Source organism: Gossypium raimondii, chromosome 4 (genome assembly GCF_025698545.1).
Source record: "Gossypium raimondii isolate GPD5lz chromosome 4, ASM2569854v1, whole genome shotgun sequence".
Classification (NCBI taxonomy): domain Eukaryota; kingdom Viridiplantae; phylum Streptophyta; class Magnoliopsida; order Malvales; family Malvaceae; genus Gossypium; species Gossypium raimondii.
Genome location: NC_068568.1, coordinates 25676346 through 25693526, shown reverse-complemented (window position 1 = coordinate 25693526; position 17181 = coordinate 25676346). Strand labels below are relative to the sequence as shown.

General features: G+C 34.5%; 1 non-coding gene across 1 annotated transcript; it reads right to left on the bottom strand.

The window, feature by feature from the left end:
- Window positions 1-9854: 9854 nt before the first annotated feature.
- LOC128040796 (small nucleolar RNA R71) lies at window positions 9855-9961 on the bottom strand. Its single transcript, XR_008195602.1, has one exon. It is a non-coding gene; the product is annotated as a small nucleolar RNA R71 (small nucleolar RNA).
- Between the last annotated feature and the right edge of the window lie 7220 nt (window positions 9962-17181).

Here is a 17181-nt window from a genome sequence, read left to right as displayed (position 1 = left end):
TAATGGTCAACAAAAATTGTATGGGATGATTGACAAAATTGAACACCAACTCAATAACATTAATCAACAATTAAAGAATAATAAAAAAGGCATAATAACAATTTTCACCCTCAACCTTTCTCTAAAAAACTCAAAATCAGCCTTTTATTTTTTTCTACCTTTTAGCCTTCAAACAATAATGTTTTGTCAATTGATCTATTTTCGATGAAATTATTAACAGAGCTGTTAAAAATCAGTTGTGGCATCTATGTGGGTATTTTTAACACAATAAATTCATGTGGCTTTTATGTTTTTAAATATTTTTTTATTTTCCTTATTTTGTCTTATTTTTCTTTCTTTCTTTCTTTCTAAATTTAATATTTTAGATACTTTTTAGACCTATTGTCGATACTAAGTAGTAGTAAAAATTTGTATCCATTTTTCATGATATTATGCATGGATCATATATACCATGGTGAATTCTTCAGAAAAAATTGTGCCTTCCACAATGGAATCTGATAAGTGAGTTTTCGAGTAAGTGTTTACATAATTTTTTTCTGTCCGAATAAATGATTCATTGAAATAATGAGTCACCATTGATATCGACACATTTGAGATCGCCAAAAGTTTAGGAGTTCCTCCATTCAATCATTTTCCTTCTTCTTGTTGCTGGATATCTCGTTCGTACACATCTTCTCTTTATTTCTCGAGCCTATAATGAGTTAAAGACAGAGTTCGAAAAGGTCAAATATTTGATGATTCCATCATACATGATTGAGTTGCGAAAACTTCTGAATAGGTATATTCTTCTTCTTCTTCTTCTCTACCAAAACCTAGCCACTTATATTGTCGTAGTCACTTCTCCGATGGTACGGTCGCTTTTCTAGTGCCATCACCGATCCTTTTCTTGACAACAGGTGCACTTTTCCTTTCTCCCATTTTTTTCTCTTTTTCCTCCTATTTTTCCTTTTAACCCTAGCTTTTTGTTGTGTTGTCATTGGTTCACTCTGATGACGAAACACAATCAAAGAAAAGCTTGAAACCCTTTTCTTCTTTTATCAAAATGCTTTTCTTAAAAAATAATTGGAAATTTTCAAATATCCTAAAAGACTCTCTGTAACACCTCATACCCAACCCGATCACCGGGTCTGAGCAACGGATGCCACATTCATTGTCGAGGCAACTACGACTGATTACAACACAATCTAACCATTTATACATGTTGATAAGTATATTATACATTCATAATATGTTTTAAAATCATATTCGAATATTATACGGCGTTATGAAAGCCTTTCTGATAACTCGAGGTTGGATAGAGACTAAAATGTAAATATTTCAAAATGTCAAGTTGACATCACGACTTCAGTGGTTCCAAGTTGCAACGTGACTCACTGACTTGTCCTCATCACGACGTTGAGAGTACATCATCATGCTATGACTAACTGTTTCTAGAATAACCATATGGTACCAATTTAAGCCAACTGAAAAAAATGTATAAATGCCTCAATTCAGCCATTTCAAGTGATTTACCAATTCCATACATGCCAAAATATACCAAAATCTTAATTCAAGTTAACGTTAATTAACCAAACTTCCAAAATTACTATTTATGATACAAAACCAACTCAAAACCTAGGTACATTCCATTTATCGAAATAAAAGAAACTATACAAACATTGTTGAGTCATGTGTTGCGTTCTAGATGCTGGATCACTTTTTGTAACCTCGAGTATCACCTATAACTACGCAAGGAATAAACAAACCGTATGCGAAGCAATAAAGCTCAGTGATACTTTCATGATTCAAGTCAATATAACATTAGTAATAAGTAAATGAATACCATCAATTTTGTAACACCCCTTACCAAACCTGATCGTCGGGTTTGAGTCAAAGGACGCTACGATAATTGCGGGAGCAACTATTGGAAATCATACACCTTTCGACCATTTAAACATGTAATTAAGCATTAAACACATTCACAACAAGTCACGCAATCATTTCTAGGTCACAGACGAGCTTACGAAAGCTATTTTGCTAACATGAGTATGAATCAAGACCAAAACATAAAGTTTTTAAAAGTCTCGGGTCGACATCACTACCTCAAAGTTTTCTCATCGCAATGATGTGCATATCCACATCGCAATGCTACTCAATGTTGAACGAGGTTGTGACGTCAATGGTCCCTTGTCACGACGTTTCCCCTATTTTTGGTTACTTAGCTCATTTTGGCACCCATTTACATGTTTTCAACCAAAAAATTCTGTCACCAACATTCATTTTTCCATTTCATTTACACTAAAGTTAACAAAACATGCTAGAATGAACTTGTAAAAATTTGAAATTAAACATTTAAGTTAACATACAATCCATCTCATTCGTTCAAATTCAAATTCAATTTCACCATTTACTTATCTAAACATGACAATTTTTCTTACCTTAGAACAATATGTGCATAAGTACTTATTTTTAGTGTCAAGTATCCATACAACATTGAAAAGAACCAAATCAACCATACACTTCACAAAGGTGTAACAACCTGTTTCTTAGTGGTGTTGGAAACAGCAGTTTCGGGGCTATCAAATTCGACGAGCCAGTTTGTAAATATTATTATTTAATATTTACAAGTCAAACATGGTTTTAAAAAGGTTTTTGATATAATGATTTTTGTTATATAAATGATTTATTAAGGTCAAGTGGTAAACCCTAAGGTCAAGTGGTTTTAGAAAATGAGGTATCAGGATCTTGCTTCTATAAACCGAGCCCTAAATATTTTTATAAATATCTACAGAGTATAATTATGGTGGTATTAAAGTTTCATTGAAAAATTTTATCGTTTCGATAGTTAATTAAGCAAAAAAGACCAACTCGTAAAAGTTTAAATCGTAAAAGTTGAAAAAGTCAATCGTTATTAGTTTAAATGTGTTAATTTATTAAATAATTATAATTGGAGGGCCTTAATGGGTAAATTACCCATTCTTAAGTTGGAGGATGGTTAAAGCTTTATGTTCTTTTAATTTGATATGTGATTTATATATTATAATGTTATTATTAAATGAAAAAGATAAAATAAAGGAATAAAAGTTAATAAAATAAGAAAACAAAGGTTTTCTTCTTCATTTGACATGTTCATCATCGAAACACCATGACAAGATGAACCAAGGTTCAGCCATGCTTCAATCCATGCATGGAAAGCCATTTTTCATCCGTTTTTAATAATTTTTATGTTTTTAAGATCGTTGTAACTAGGTCCAGCTAACTCGTACATTCGATTTTGAAAATTTAAAAGATTTTGAATGCTGCCATTGATGAATCTTGTGATTTTTTTATGTTAAATGATGAATTTGGAATTTTGATTGATAATTAAAAGTATTTTGATAGGTGATTTTTGATGAATTTACTGATTAGGGACTAAATTGTTAAATTAATAAAAGTACAAGGATTTAATATGAAATTATTGCATAAATGGATTTTATGGATACCATGAACATTTGAATAAGCTCATTTTGGGTAAAAATGGTTAATTTGCATGTTTTGGGCTCGGGGACTAAATTGAATAAAAGTAAAACTTTAGGGACAATTTTGAAAAGTGTAAAAATGACCAAATTGCATTAAATGAATTTTTATTATCTAAATTAATATATTGTATGAAATTATTAATTTAGATCAAGTTTGGGTGGAAAATCAAGGAAAATAGAAAATTACCAAGATGCCCCTGAACTTTGATTTTTCTACAATTTAAACAAGTTTGTATGAAATATATTCTATATAAATTTGATTAAATTTAATGTTAATATGTGATTATATGGTGATTAAATCAATATATATGTTAGTATGCAATTTATCGTGTTATGAAACAACGTAAATCCAACGACGTACGATGATTACCGAGCCCCATTCAAACCTTAGGAATTCGTAGGATACAAATGACATGTCATTATGGTTTACATGATTCGAGTACTAGTCTTGAATGTCCTACCGATGGCTGAGGTTCAGCATGTGTTACGGATACTCCACAGCTCGTGTGAGCAGAATCGTGTAGCTACGTTTCGACCCACAACTCGTATGAGCATGCTGATTTACAGCTTGTGTGAGCATACCGATATATAGCTCGTGTGAGCATACTGATTTCAGCTCGTGAGAGCATACCAATTTACAGCTCGTGTGAGCATACCGATTTACAACTCGTCTAAGCATACATGTACAAGATTAGACGAATTATAGTTATATGAGTTAGCACACTATGTCTGGGCTATCCTAGGTATCCAACAGTATTCTAAATGGTTCAACGAGCATCATTTGGATATGAAGTGGTAAGAGTTCGATATGAACTAAGATATAGATACATGTGAATTTCATTGAAATGGTATTACATGGTATATTGAAAGTGTAAATAGATGATATATGTATATGATACATGAATAAATGTTGTGCTCATCCATGTTTATAATGTTTATGTTATATGTTTGTTTGGCTAACATGTTTGGTGTATATACTTAGGCTTTAGCCAAGTGGTGGTTGGATTACGTCACGTTAAACTTATAAGTTATGCAATGAAATTGTAAGTGCCTAAATGGAAACATGTTTGTTATAATGAAAGGGTGGTAATGTTTAAATTATGTAATTTCTATTGAAATGGTTTATCATGTGGTTAGTTTCAAAAAGAATTATGTTTAAATGCACTAGCTTGTAGCTATGGTTGAATGATATGTTTATGTCTCGTGTGATATGCATATGAAACGAGTGTGGAAAGGTAATGAAATAGTAAGTTCATACTTGAAGTGTAAAATGATGAAAAAGGGAATGACGAGTTGAATTGATGTTGTTATTTGAGCTAAAGATAGTAAATGCAATGGAAAAGTAATGAAATGAAAATGAAAATAAGAATATTTGAAAAGGGTTTAAAGTTTTATAAAATCCTATGATGCTAGGGATGATATGTACATGTGATGCTGTGGATTCATTCACTTTATGAGTTGTTGAATATAATTTCATGAATCTTGCGGTATTGGTATAGGAATATCTTTGATATGTATAAATTTCATATTTGAAATGGATTAATATGATTAAAGTTTATACGAGCTTACTAAGCATTCATTGCTTACGTAGTTGTTTTTCCTTAACTTTTCAGATTATATTGGAAGTTTGATCGGGTTGGAAGCTTGTCGAAGTTATATCACACTATCCATCGGCTCTATCGATACTTTCGAATGTTTTGATTTTGGTTATAATGGCATGTATAGGCATTTCTGGCTAATATTTGGCCTATGTGTTTTTGTTGTTGAAATAATCGTATGGTTTGGCTTGTGTTATGGTATCTTGGTTGTGATTATGGTATTTTGAATGTTGACAAAGGCTTGGTTTTTGGTGTGTATATAAATGGACTTAATTTGGTTGATATCATAGCTTATTATGCTAAAATGTTTAAGTTGGAATGATTGATTACGTATACATATTATAAATATCTTGTGATTGGTATGAATGTGGTAATTTGGTACATTAGCTATAAATGACATATGTGATCTTTGGTGCAAATTGTTGAATGGTATATTTGGTATGTTTAGTTAGGTAAAGTAAATGGTTTGTTGTTGATGCAAGCTTAATCAAAATTCAGTTGAACATTTTGTCTAATTTGAATATGTAATTTTACATGTTTAGATGATGAGCTTGAGGTGTCATTGGGCATATTGGTTATAAGTTGTTATACCTAATTTGAATGGTTTGATTATGCATGGTTTGATGCACTTTGGGTGCTTGATTATATATGGAAAATTGGTGGTAGACGGCCTGGCGCACGAGCATGTGAGGCTATTTCGAAGGGTACACGGCCTAGCACACGGGCGTGTGGGGCTATTTTTAAGGGTACACGGCCTAGCACACGGTCGTGTGGCTTGACCGTGTGACCCAAGTCAGTGAGTTACACGGGCACAGACACGGGTTGGGACACAACCGTGTGCCCCTTCTTCAAATGTCCACACGGCCTGAGACACGAACGTGTCTCTCGACTTTGTGAGTCACATGGCTTGGCCACACGGCTGTGTGACCCCTGCATTTTGAAAATTTTCATCTTTTCCCTGAAATTTCTATATGTTTCCTATTTAGTCCCTATTTGTTTCTAATGTGTTTTTAGGGCCTCGAGGGCTCGAAAAAGGGACGTTGCGCATGTGTTTGAATGAATGATGCTATGATCTATAAAGTTTTTGGAATTGTATGTTTTAAGTTGAAATTTTCTGGTAATGCTCTGTAACCCTATTCCGGCGACGGATACGAGTTAGGGGTGTTACAATAGGTTTCAAGCATGACCATCATTTTTATCATTTTACATGTCATTTAGCAACCCAACCTTTCAAACTATCATACTTGTAATCTTTATCATGCCAAAACCTATCAATTGAGATCATTATGCATACAAGCATCACACAATATCAAAACATGCATAATTTTGATCACATATTAAACCAATTACACAAATCCAACAATCATCACATTCTAACAAAGGAATTAACTCCAAATTGACCATTTGCACATCTATGGTCCTTATGTACATGCCACAAAGTATAGATTCAAAACAAAAGTATATCTACCATCTTATGTATTATGAACTCCTTCGCTAATCCAGCTCGACAAGTTCCGCAAGGTGACTATTTACTATGAAGGAAAAAAACTAAAGTAAGCATTAAGAAATTCTTAGTAAGTTCGAATGGAATACTAAACATACCTTGTTTATTTAAGCATAATTAAACTATTCTTTGTAGCATGACACGGCTACCCTTGGAACACAAAGGCATAGCTATTCACATATCAACATTTCCAAACAAATGTGTTAGTCATGTTTTCATGTCATAAATAATGTCACTACATTGATGCAATATCATATCTAGTCCATGTCAAATACCAACTTATACCAATTCATTTCCAATCTACATTTAAGTTATACATTTCCATTCAACTGATTATCGCCTGATGGAATTATAGTAAAATGAACTTGGATACACAAGAATAATTTGCTCACACAAGTTGACATTATATCGAGGTTATCCATCCGAGCTAAACTTACGATACGTATAACTCAATAATATAAAACAAATACTAAATCTCGTAAGAACATGTAAAATCCTTGATCAAGCACGCATATAACCCTAATGGCATTTCATACATATCCTAACCTTTTACAATGTTTACATGAGCATCATTTCTGTATATATGTCATTACCAATCCCTGTAGATGTTTACATTTTTCTTTTTCAAGTCTTGTGATTATTCAACATTCATATTTGCACCTTGAATTGTTTCACTATTAATCAATTTCATACAACTTTTCAATTCAATCCATTTAAGCCATATGTGTCAAAAACACTAAATTCTACTTAATTCTGACATATAGATAAATTATAAAATAATTCATAAATAAAATAAAATAGGGTGTTAAGTTCCATATAAACTTACTTGTTCAAAATATGTAAAGTGGGTACTTTAGGGGCTAATTCGTAATTTTAGCTTTTTCGCGATCAACTCCACTTTGATTCGGTTCTTGATGTAAAACAATCATTCTATATAATCAATTAATCTCCATACGATGATATGATATGCATGAAACTTATAAACTTGATTTTTTGATATTCATCTTCCACAAATTGAATGGCAAATTAGGATCTTCCGACATACTTTAAAAGCTTTTCCTTGAGCAAAATAGTGTCTTTAGCATAGTTTTTCGTTACTTTTGAATCCTTACTTAATAAGTGAAAATGCCTCATTTTTTCCATTTTGTGACCCAATTTGGTCAATAATGCCACTGGGAGGCCTAACGTGTGATTGAGTGGTTTAGGGACGTGTTGGAGGTTGAAAACGAGTGAGAACGACACCAAAGGAAAAGGTATCGCGATATCTAACCTTTAGGATCGCGATAACTCTGACAATATTGAAGATTGGAGACTCCCTTTAGTGGTATCACGATATCCTCCTTGGGTATCACGATATCAACCTTTCAAAGAAGACCCCAAGGCTCAAAACTGCCCGAGAAATCATGACATCCACTTCTGGGTATCACGATATCTCCTTCGTCAGGGGACAAACTTGGACAAAAAAGGTAGTCTTTGTCCACCCGGTCCACCAATCACCCAAGGCCCGTGTAAAGTCATTTTTGGCAATGAAAAGTCATCAGAAGACACCTTAACACAACTGAAACTTGTTGAGGAGTAGAGAGACACACATTAGCTTAATTTTAGGTTTAGTTTTCTCTAAGTTTCTCTTAGCTTTCTCTGCACTTTTCTAGAGTTTTTATTTTCTCATCTTCTACTTTAGTTTAGAGTTTATTTTTATATATTTACTTCCTGTTCTTGATGTTCTTACTGTTAGTTAAGTTAGTTACTATTGTAGCTAAGGTTTATTTACACTTTTAGTCATTGTACCTTGATTTCAAGACACTTTAAGCTTTATTTTAATGTATTTCAATTTCTTTTACTTTAAATCTGTTAAAGCTTGTTCCTTTCATTTTTGTTGCTTTAGATTTTCTTGTTGAATGCCTTTATTTTCATGCTCTTTGAGTTTTCTTGTATAAAAATCTCAAATTTAATATTTTTCTTAAGCTTTACTTTCATGGCTGCTTTGTTTTCCATTTCCATGTTTATTTCTTTCACTTTGAGCATGAGTAGCTAAACCTCAAACGAGGTTGGTTGATGGAGACCAAAGAACTTAGGAAGTGAAGCCCATAAGGGAATATTTAAGGAAGTGAGACCTGAAGGTAATCTTGTCATGCACCCGTTCATTAGTCTCGGATTAACTAGTGAGATTAGAAGATAAATCGGAGATGATTCGTCTAAGTCGGTAAAATTGAGATCGAAAGATAAAATGGAGCCACTTAGTAATTTACGTGATTTAAGTTCCTTGTTCAAGGCTTGGTGAACCACATCAAAGTCAACGAACCCCCATTAGTTGTTTATTTGATAGCCCTTTAATTTTACACTCTTTGCAATTTAGTCATTGGAGTAGCATATTTAATTTACTTGCAATATTCTCTTGTTATGATTTGTCGTACTATAAAATCATATTAGTATCGACTTAAAGTCTATCATGTATGCTTGTTGTTATTCAATCGCCTTCTCCTTTGGGTTCGACCCCTTAGAATACTTCGTGTTCCATCCGAACTATAAATTTTACAACTGACCTGCACGCTTGCAGTAAAATCAGGCTTTAAAAATTATTTTATAATTTTTTTTATTTTAATGCACACATGCGAAACTGGTTAAAGTTGTTGTCGTCGTTGTTAGGGAGACAGTGTAAAATTGAGTAATTCAAGTGTACACTCGTAGGTGGAGATAAATAGCTAAGGTAGGATTTACATATAAGACTTTATTTCTTCTATTTTTTTCTTTTGTCGCAAGTTTAGTTAATTTTCTTTAATCTTTGTGCTTGTAGGAGGCATTGTGTGACTCAAATCGGTAACGGTGTCTTACCATTTGAGCTAGAACCATAACGTATCAACGAACACTCGAAGAGGGTGTAACACCCTAGAGATGTTCCACCTCCACAAAGAAAGCAACCTATTGAGAATCCGCAAAGATAGATTCAACAACCACCACACCTACCTATGGAGCAATGAACTTTGCCCAACTACGCAAATGAGGATACAATCGAACCTTCAATACCGAGGGTCAATAAATGAGGATCCAAATCAACACATTAACAGTTTCTAACCATTTTTGATACTTTCAAGTATAATAGGGTATTCAATGACGATTTATCTTCGGTTATTTCCTTTCTCTCTTACTGACAATGAGTTTATGTGGTTAGCTTCATATTCGGTAGATTTCATCAAGACTTAAGACGAGCTAGCAAGAAAATTTTTTGCAAAGTACTTTCCATGGAGCAAGACCATAAAACTCTGTAAGGTTATTACGAATCTTTGGCAATTGGAAAAAGAGTCATTATATGAGGCATGGAAGCACTTTAAGTTAATGTTGAGCAAGTGTCCTTATCATGGTTTACAAGATTGGCTACAACTTCAAGTCTTCGACAATGGGCTTGATGGAAACCTATACTCTAGCTTGGATGGAGCATCTGTGGGAACATTCATGTCAAAGACCTATGCCAAGGCTTGTCAACTTATCGAGGACATGACGATGAACTCTTACATGTGGTTGGCTAAACGGTTCACATATCGGGCCAAATAATCGACAGTGAACGTTGTTGGTAGCGAGGATAGGTATCAACAAGTACTCGAAAGGCTCAATCAATTGGAGATGAGTGCAACCAAGGGGCAAGACTAAAAACAACCTAATCTAACACATTTTAATGCAGCACATGATGATGAGAGAAACTGTATAGACGTTAATTATGTAGGGAATAGAGGATATAAATCTTACTCCAACACCTATAATTAAGGGTGGCGTAACCATCCTAACTGGTGGTGAGGGGGAATGAAGCGGGACCTTCAAATCAAGGGAAACAAAACCTTAACCTTCTCAAACCCTATGCACCATATCAACCTCCATTACCTATTAGAGTACCCCAAAATCAAGAGAGAAAACCCACTTATAGTAGTGACCCTCCATTGTCAATTAGGGTGAGTAAAGTAGAGGAAGGTTTTCATGTAGTGCAAGTTGATGTGTGCCAAATCTGTGGTCAACTAGAAGAATTTTTGCAATTAGTGAAAAATAATTTAGCCTCTAGCATACCAAGTAATATCGAACCTAATCTGAAGGGGGAAGGGAAAGAGCACACCAAGGCAATCACACTTAGATCAATGGTTCTGGTTAAGGAACCTATCTAACAAGATTGTGAGGAGAAGGAACTGAGTGAGAAGGACAAGAACACCCCACTCCTAATGTTGGAGATGGGGTGGTAGAGAAGGAAAGACCCGAGAGTGAACCCATAAAATTTGAACCAAAGGATAGACTTGTTCCACCACCACCACCTACTCAGAAGTTCATACCATTCCCTTCGTGTCTAAAGAAGAAAAAAAGAGAGTGAAGAGTTTTGCAATTCCTTAATATGTTCAAGGCCTTGAATGTAAACCTCCCTTTGTTAGAGCTCTTTAAGAAGATGCCCAAATATGCTACGTTCTTCAAGGATGTTATGTCTCGTAGGAAGAAAATAGGGAGACGAGAGAAAATTACTCTTAATGAGGAATGTAGCACAGTAGTGTCGAGAAGAGTTCCTCCCAAATAAAAGGATCCCAATAACTTTACCATTCCTATATAGATAGGTGGAGTGAGTTTCGGAAAGGCCCTATGTAACCTAGGTGCAAGTATTAACCTCATACCATTGTCTATTTATAGGAGATTAGGTTTGGGAGAGATTAAGGAAACAACGGTCACTTTGCAATTCGCCAACCAATCTTTGGTACGTCCCAAGGGAGTCTTTGAAGATATCTTAGTGAGGGTTAGGAAATTATTTTTTCCCATTAACTTTATCATGCTCGACTTTGAGGAGGATATAAAAATTCCTATACTCTTAAAGAAACCTTCCATGGCCACATCTAGAGTTACTATCGACATAGGAAAAGGGCGAGTTGAATATGGGCATCAAAGGAGAAACCAAAATTTTCAAATGTGTTGAGTCTGAGTTTAGGTCTAAGGAGATTTTGCCATCAAAAGGGTATGAGTGTCAGGTAGTTGAGACGAGACCTTATCATGCTAACAAATTTGCCACTTTTATGGAATGGTGTGGCTTTTCAAGTGTTCGTGTGTCACGCAAGAGAATCCGAAAGCAAACAAGGATAAGGAGGACCTTATGATTTTCGGGTGAATTCAATCGCATGTTAGACAAGAGGCGTATCCGAGTATCGAGGACACTGAGGAAGCATCATTTTGATGGTGTGACTAGTTGCTTTTAATTAACATATGCGGCGAGGAAACTAGAAAAATTTGTAAATAATTAGATGTTTTGAGCTTGGACTCTAAGTGATTTTGCATGTAGTGTAGGGTTTTAATTCGTAGTTATTTGCATTTTAGTCTTGTTAGGATATAATTTTGAAGATTGAGAAAAAAATAATGATTTTGTAAATGTTTTTGGGGATAGTTCAGTGGAATCGTAATATCTAAGGGAGGATATCACAATTTCTCTTACAGTTTCAAGAGGGACCAAAAATCTTTTGGTTATCAGGATATCAAATCCTTGATATTGTGATACACCTGGAATTTCAAAAGTTAAAAATTTTGGTTTACACAATGTTATCATGATACCCAACTTCAGTATCGCGATATCTTAGACATAATGGAATGTGGGGGGTTTAAAAACATGGTAGATTACGATATCCACTACAGAGTATTGTGATATCCAAGTTGGGTTAGGCGATACCCAATTTCAGGTATCACAATTTGCGTGTTGTGGAGGCTTTTAAAGCCTCCAAACACCCTAACCCCTAATTCCTTTCATTTTCCCTAAACCCTTCACCCTAAATCCCTTAACAATCTTCCCCCTCTCTATTTTCTCTAGATCACTCTTTAAATCTCTTTCAATTTTCTTTGAAATCTTCATTATTTTTGCTTTATTTTTCTTGTGATTTTCTTGTTTTGCAGGCATTACACTCTTTTTGCTTAGGGAATACGACACTTCTTGCATCAACCCATTCGATCAGGACAATCAAGGCAGTTTAAGTTTTCTTTTCCTTTGCCTTGTGATCATTATTATTCATATTTTCCCTTATTTTAATTTTTAGTTTTTCTTAATTTATAGATTAATTTTTGTGGTTGGATAGTTAGTTAATTTTTTTTCTTTAATTTGAGAACATTACAAAATGCCCCTGAGACAGCAAAAATGGTTTTAATCCCAATCCACCTTAATTCTGTCATCGAAATTCAATGGGATCAAATTTTCCTAAAAAGAGGCCCTAGATTTTTATCACACTATCCAAGGACGAAAGTTCATCCCTGAATGAGGTTTTGATTCGGCCTCTTCTTTTAATGATGAGATTTGGGATGAAGTCCACTTCCATCGATGGGATAATTTTTGCTTGATTCCCAAGCAACCTGCCATCGTACTTGTAGTATTGGAGGTTTAATCCAAATTAAAATTTCTAAACGTGATTGAGTATACGTCAGGCTTGCCTATATTGATTTTTCCTCCACTACCATTTGTGCATACTACGGTGTGCCGTGTTATAAGGAAGATGATTTTTTGTCCATCAATTTCAACAATTTTACTAAATATTAAACTACCTTACAGAAGGTAGAGGCAAATGGAAGCGTGAAGTTTCATCGGGGCAACCCTTTCTTTTAAGAAATTGATCATGTTCCCTATTACAAAAATTTGGATGCAATTTATATGTACTCATCTTTGCCCTGCATTGGATACTAACAATGTGAATGTGTTTAGAGCAACCCTGTTATATTTTATTTTGCAACGCAAAAGAATTTGTGTAGGTACATGGGTGAATCAATAGATGAAGTGTTGAATCATGGGCGGTAAGGTCAATATATATTTCCCACACTTGGTTATTGACCTCTGCTATAGGGCTGGTATCGACATCGCATCCACCAAGCAAACTCAATGTCCCACTCTTAGCATCACCGATGATTACTTACTCCAACAATTCCACTTGATTGAATGGAATCAACAAAGTAAGGAACAAATGAATGCACCTCAAGCAGTGAAAAAATTGAGTGTCCAAAAGAAGACTAAGGGTCAGCCTACACAATGGCAGCGTTGCTTAGGTTGTGACGTATGCTATAGTACCTGAATACTCGAGGCAATGAATCCACTTGTAAACACGTTCATGGAAAGTCAGAGATCAGAAGCCATACAATGGCCCGCTCGATCGAGTGACTAATCCAAGGGTGAGGATGATGGACAAGAGGAGGCCACTACAAATGGGAATGAAAAAGGTGAGGCAGCGGATGACAAGGCTTCTGAGGGTCATGATGTAACACCCTATACCCAGCCTAGTCGCCAAGCCTGGATACTGGATGCTACACCACCGTCTCATTTACATCAAGCAAAAGCTCATTTGGACAAACCATCCATCGTTCCATTATTCACGAAGGTTTTAAACCACTCAACTTGATAGTTATCATTGTTTCATGCAAATCTCACAATAATTAGTCTTATAAACAATTTAAAACATGTTTAGGGTCTATTTTGAAAATTTTTCAAAGCATGTCCGTAGGTATCAATACTGGCACTAGGGTATCGATATTTTCTCTAAGTGGTATCGATACCACTTAGAAAAATGATACCAAACTTGTATTTTGTTTATCGATTAAAAACCAAAAAATCGAAAACTATCGGTACCTGTTATGAAATATCAATACTTTAATCCCAAGTATCAATACTCGAGCAAATGTATCGATACCAAACCCTATTCTGACTTCCTGCATATTTTGAAACACAGAGGTATTGATTTTAGAACCAGATTATCAATACCTCTATTCCTGAACATGAAAATGTAGCACACAAATGAAATTAACTCACTCCAAAATAGTTTCTAAGCATCATGCATCAATTATTTTGATAAATAATCATCCAACGACTAGTTTAACAGTTCAAGTCGTCAAAACGTGTCCAAGCAAGATACATCAAGCCACTATTAAAGTTCATGAACATAAGCAGGCATATAAACTCATAAACTTCCAAAATCAAAACATAATAGAGTCGGTAAATAATCCAAACATATCATGGCACTAAACAAGTCTACCACATTGCCTTATTTCCCAATATGAAAATAACTAGAAGAACACCTAGAGAATAAACGAGTCTTTTCGAATCACTCCCTACGACAACCACACCGCCCACACCAAACCGTTACTAATCTACAAATGTTGAAAAGAGTGGGTGAGCTTAACAAGCTTAGTGAATGAGTGAAATAACCACAACGAAAACATTTTGTCATGCATCCACAATAACCACATACATATACGATACTTGAGTCTTATGTTTAGTAACATGTAACGCTTTAACATGCATTATCTAACAGTTCATTTGCATAACATTTATAAGGATAGTTTGCATAGAAACCACATATTTATTAAGGCATTCATCACACAACACACATATATATAATACACGATAAGTTGGCACTTGAGTTATGAAACTTATAGTGAGCTCTATCATCACACATCAGATACATGGATCTCCATCACACCACATAGACTCGTAGAGTCAAACATGTCCAAGAAGTGAAGCGTATAGATAACACTCTCCTTATTTCTCCTCACATATCTCGTTGAATGGAGCTTAGCTCACATTTCCTTATCCCTCCAAACATGTCCCAGGTCCTCAATGCCTAAAATCACTATACATATAGGTGAGTACTCACAATCCTATGGCATGCCAACTATATTCGATGGTTTCAAGAATCATAAGGCCAAAATATGCAATTTAACACAGATATTACTTACTGATTATTTGAGCACGATCACTATATGTTAGCATCTTTTGCAAATCAATATCAATTTCATATAACATATATATATCATGTATACATTTTCACTTCTCACAAAAATGATCATATCCACATATCGCATATTTGAGCTTCTCATCACTATGCACAAGTTCATAATCATGTAAGCACATAAACCATACACAAATATAGATACAAGAAAACTTACACTTGTAATTTAGAGTAGGGATTTAGGCTACAACTAAATTCCCAAATACGCATGACTCGTGTCTACGAGTAGCGGTTCCAAACACTCACCACTAATGCTTTCACCGAGAAGCTGAAAGCTCAATCTAACTTTTTCTTTAACTGGTTGAAGGCCCTAATGAATCCAAGGCTTCACACACAACAATCATACAATAAAAACAGTCAAATAACGACCAAGGATTCACTCAAACCAACCAAAACACAAGCCTAAGTTGAGTTCCCAAGTAGCTCAAAACCATTAACATAACAAACTTAAAATGCTCATAACTCAGTCTACGCTTAACCTTTTTGTCTAAAATGGATTATGTTCATCTTATTAATCATCAACGCCTAATTCTCAATCTTTAAATTACAGTAAAATGCTCAGATCATGGTTTCGACATTTTTTAACATCTCTTAGGTAATTTTCACAAAATTCATTAAAACATGAGAAATCATTAACAAAACTTCAATGGAAGTTTAAAAACCTCTCAATCACATTGAAACTAATAGAAAAAATACTTTAAAATCACATTTTTACCAAAAATCTCGAATCCACCTTTAATGACTCTGTTTTCGGCTTTTACTAAAAACTTGTGATTCAATGGCTAATACTTCCATTTTAAGGACTAGATATCATGAAAAACTCATAAGAATTTGAAATATCACCTTTGATGGAAGATTAGATGAGTTTTGACATAAATTTGGAAAACCTACGTTTGGAGAAAATGATGAAATCTATGGAAAAGAGATTCTATAGATGTTTAAGGCTTGGGTGTTGAGAGAAATCAAAAGCTTATAGTTTGATAGTCAAAATTGAGTGGAGATAGCAAGGGAAATCAAAGGGACGACAAGCACAATGAAGGAAAAAACTGACGTGAAAACATGTTGATGGGGAAGAAATAAGTTCAATTTTATAAATTGTAAAACTACAACATAAATGCCTAGTATTTTGACTTTGTTACAAATCAGTCCCCTTTCTAAAATTAAAGGTTTCTAAAAAACTTTTTCAAAAATTGATTTAACAATTATAATCCCATAGTCGAATATAATTCCAATTTACCATGCTACAAAATTCCGAGCACTCTAGAGCTAAAATTTCGAAAATACCCCTAAACTTTTATGCCCTATTTTAGGTTGTTACACATGAAGCGACACCTTAGGATGAGATTATGGAAGACGTAGCTACACCTACACATCCGATGACTGAGGATGTCAATCCTAGAGAGCAGATTATGCCTTTTTGAAGATCGAACGTGGAGAAAACCACGTCCAAAAAAAGGAACATACCGGGAGTTGACGAAACAAACTTTGGGGACGACATGTCCAATGCTTAGTTACATGTCTTAGCATTTTATTTAGTTTTATGTTTCATGTAAACTATTAAACACTTTTTGGATTTGTTTTTGGATATTTTTATTTTCCTTAATGTTTTTTTGTTTTTGTTTTCTGTGTTCGTTTGTCTTATGTGTAGCGAGTTACCCTGAAAGGCTACATTACATTTCAAGCTTCAACAAGGAGGTGAAGCCCCGAGCTAGTCTGATGCTTCATTCTAGGAAAGTCCAGTAACCTTCTATCTTTCTGTGGCACACATTGGGGACAATGTGTGGTTTAAGTGTGGGGGGATACACACAAGTTTT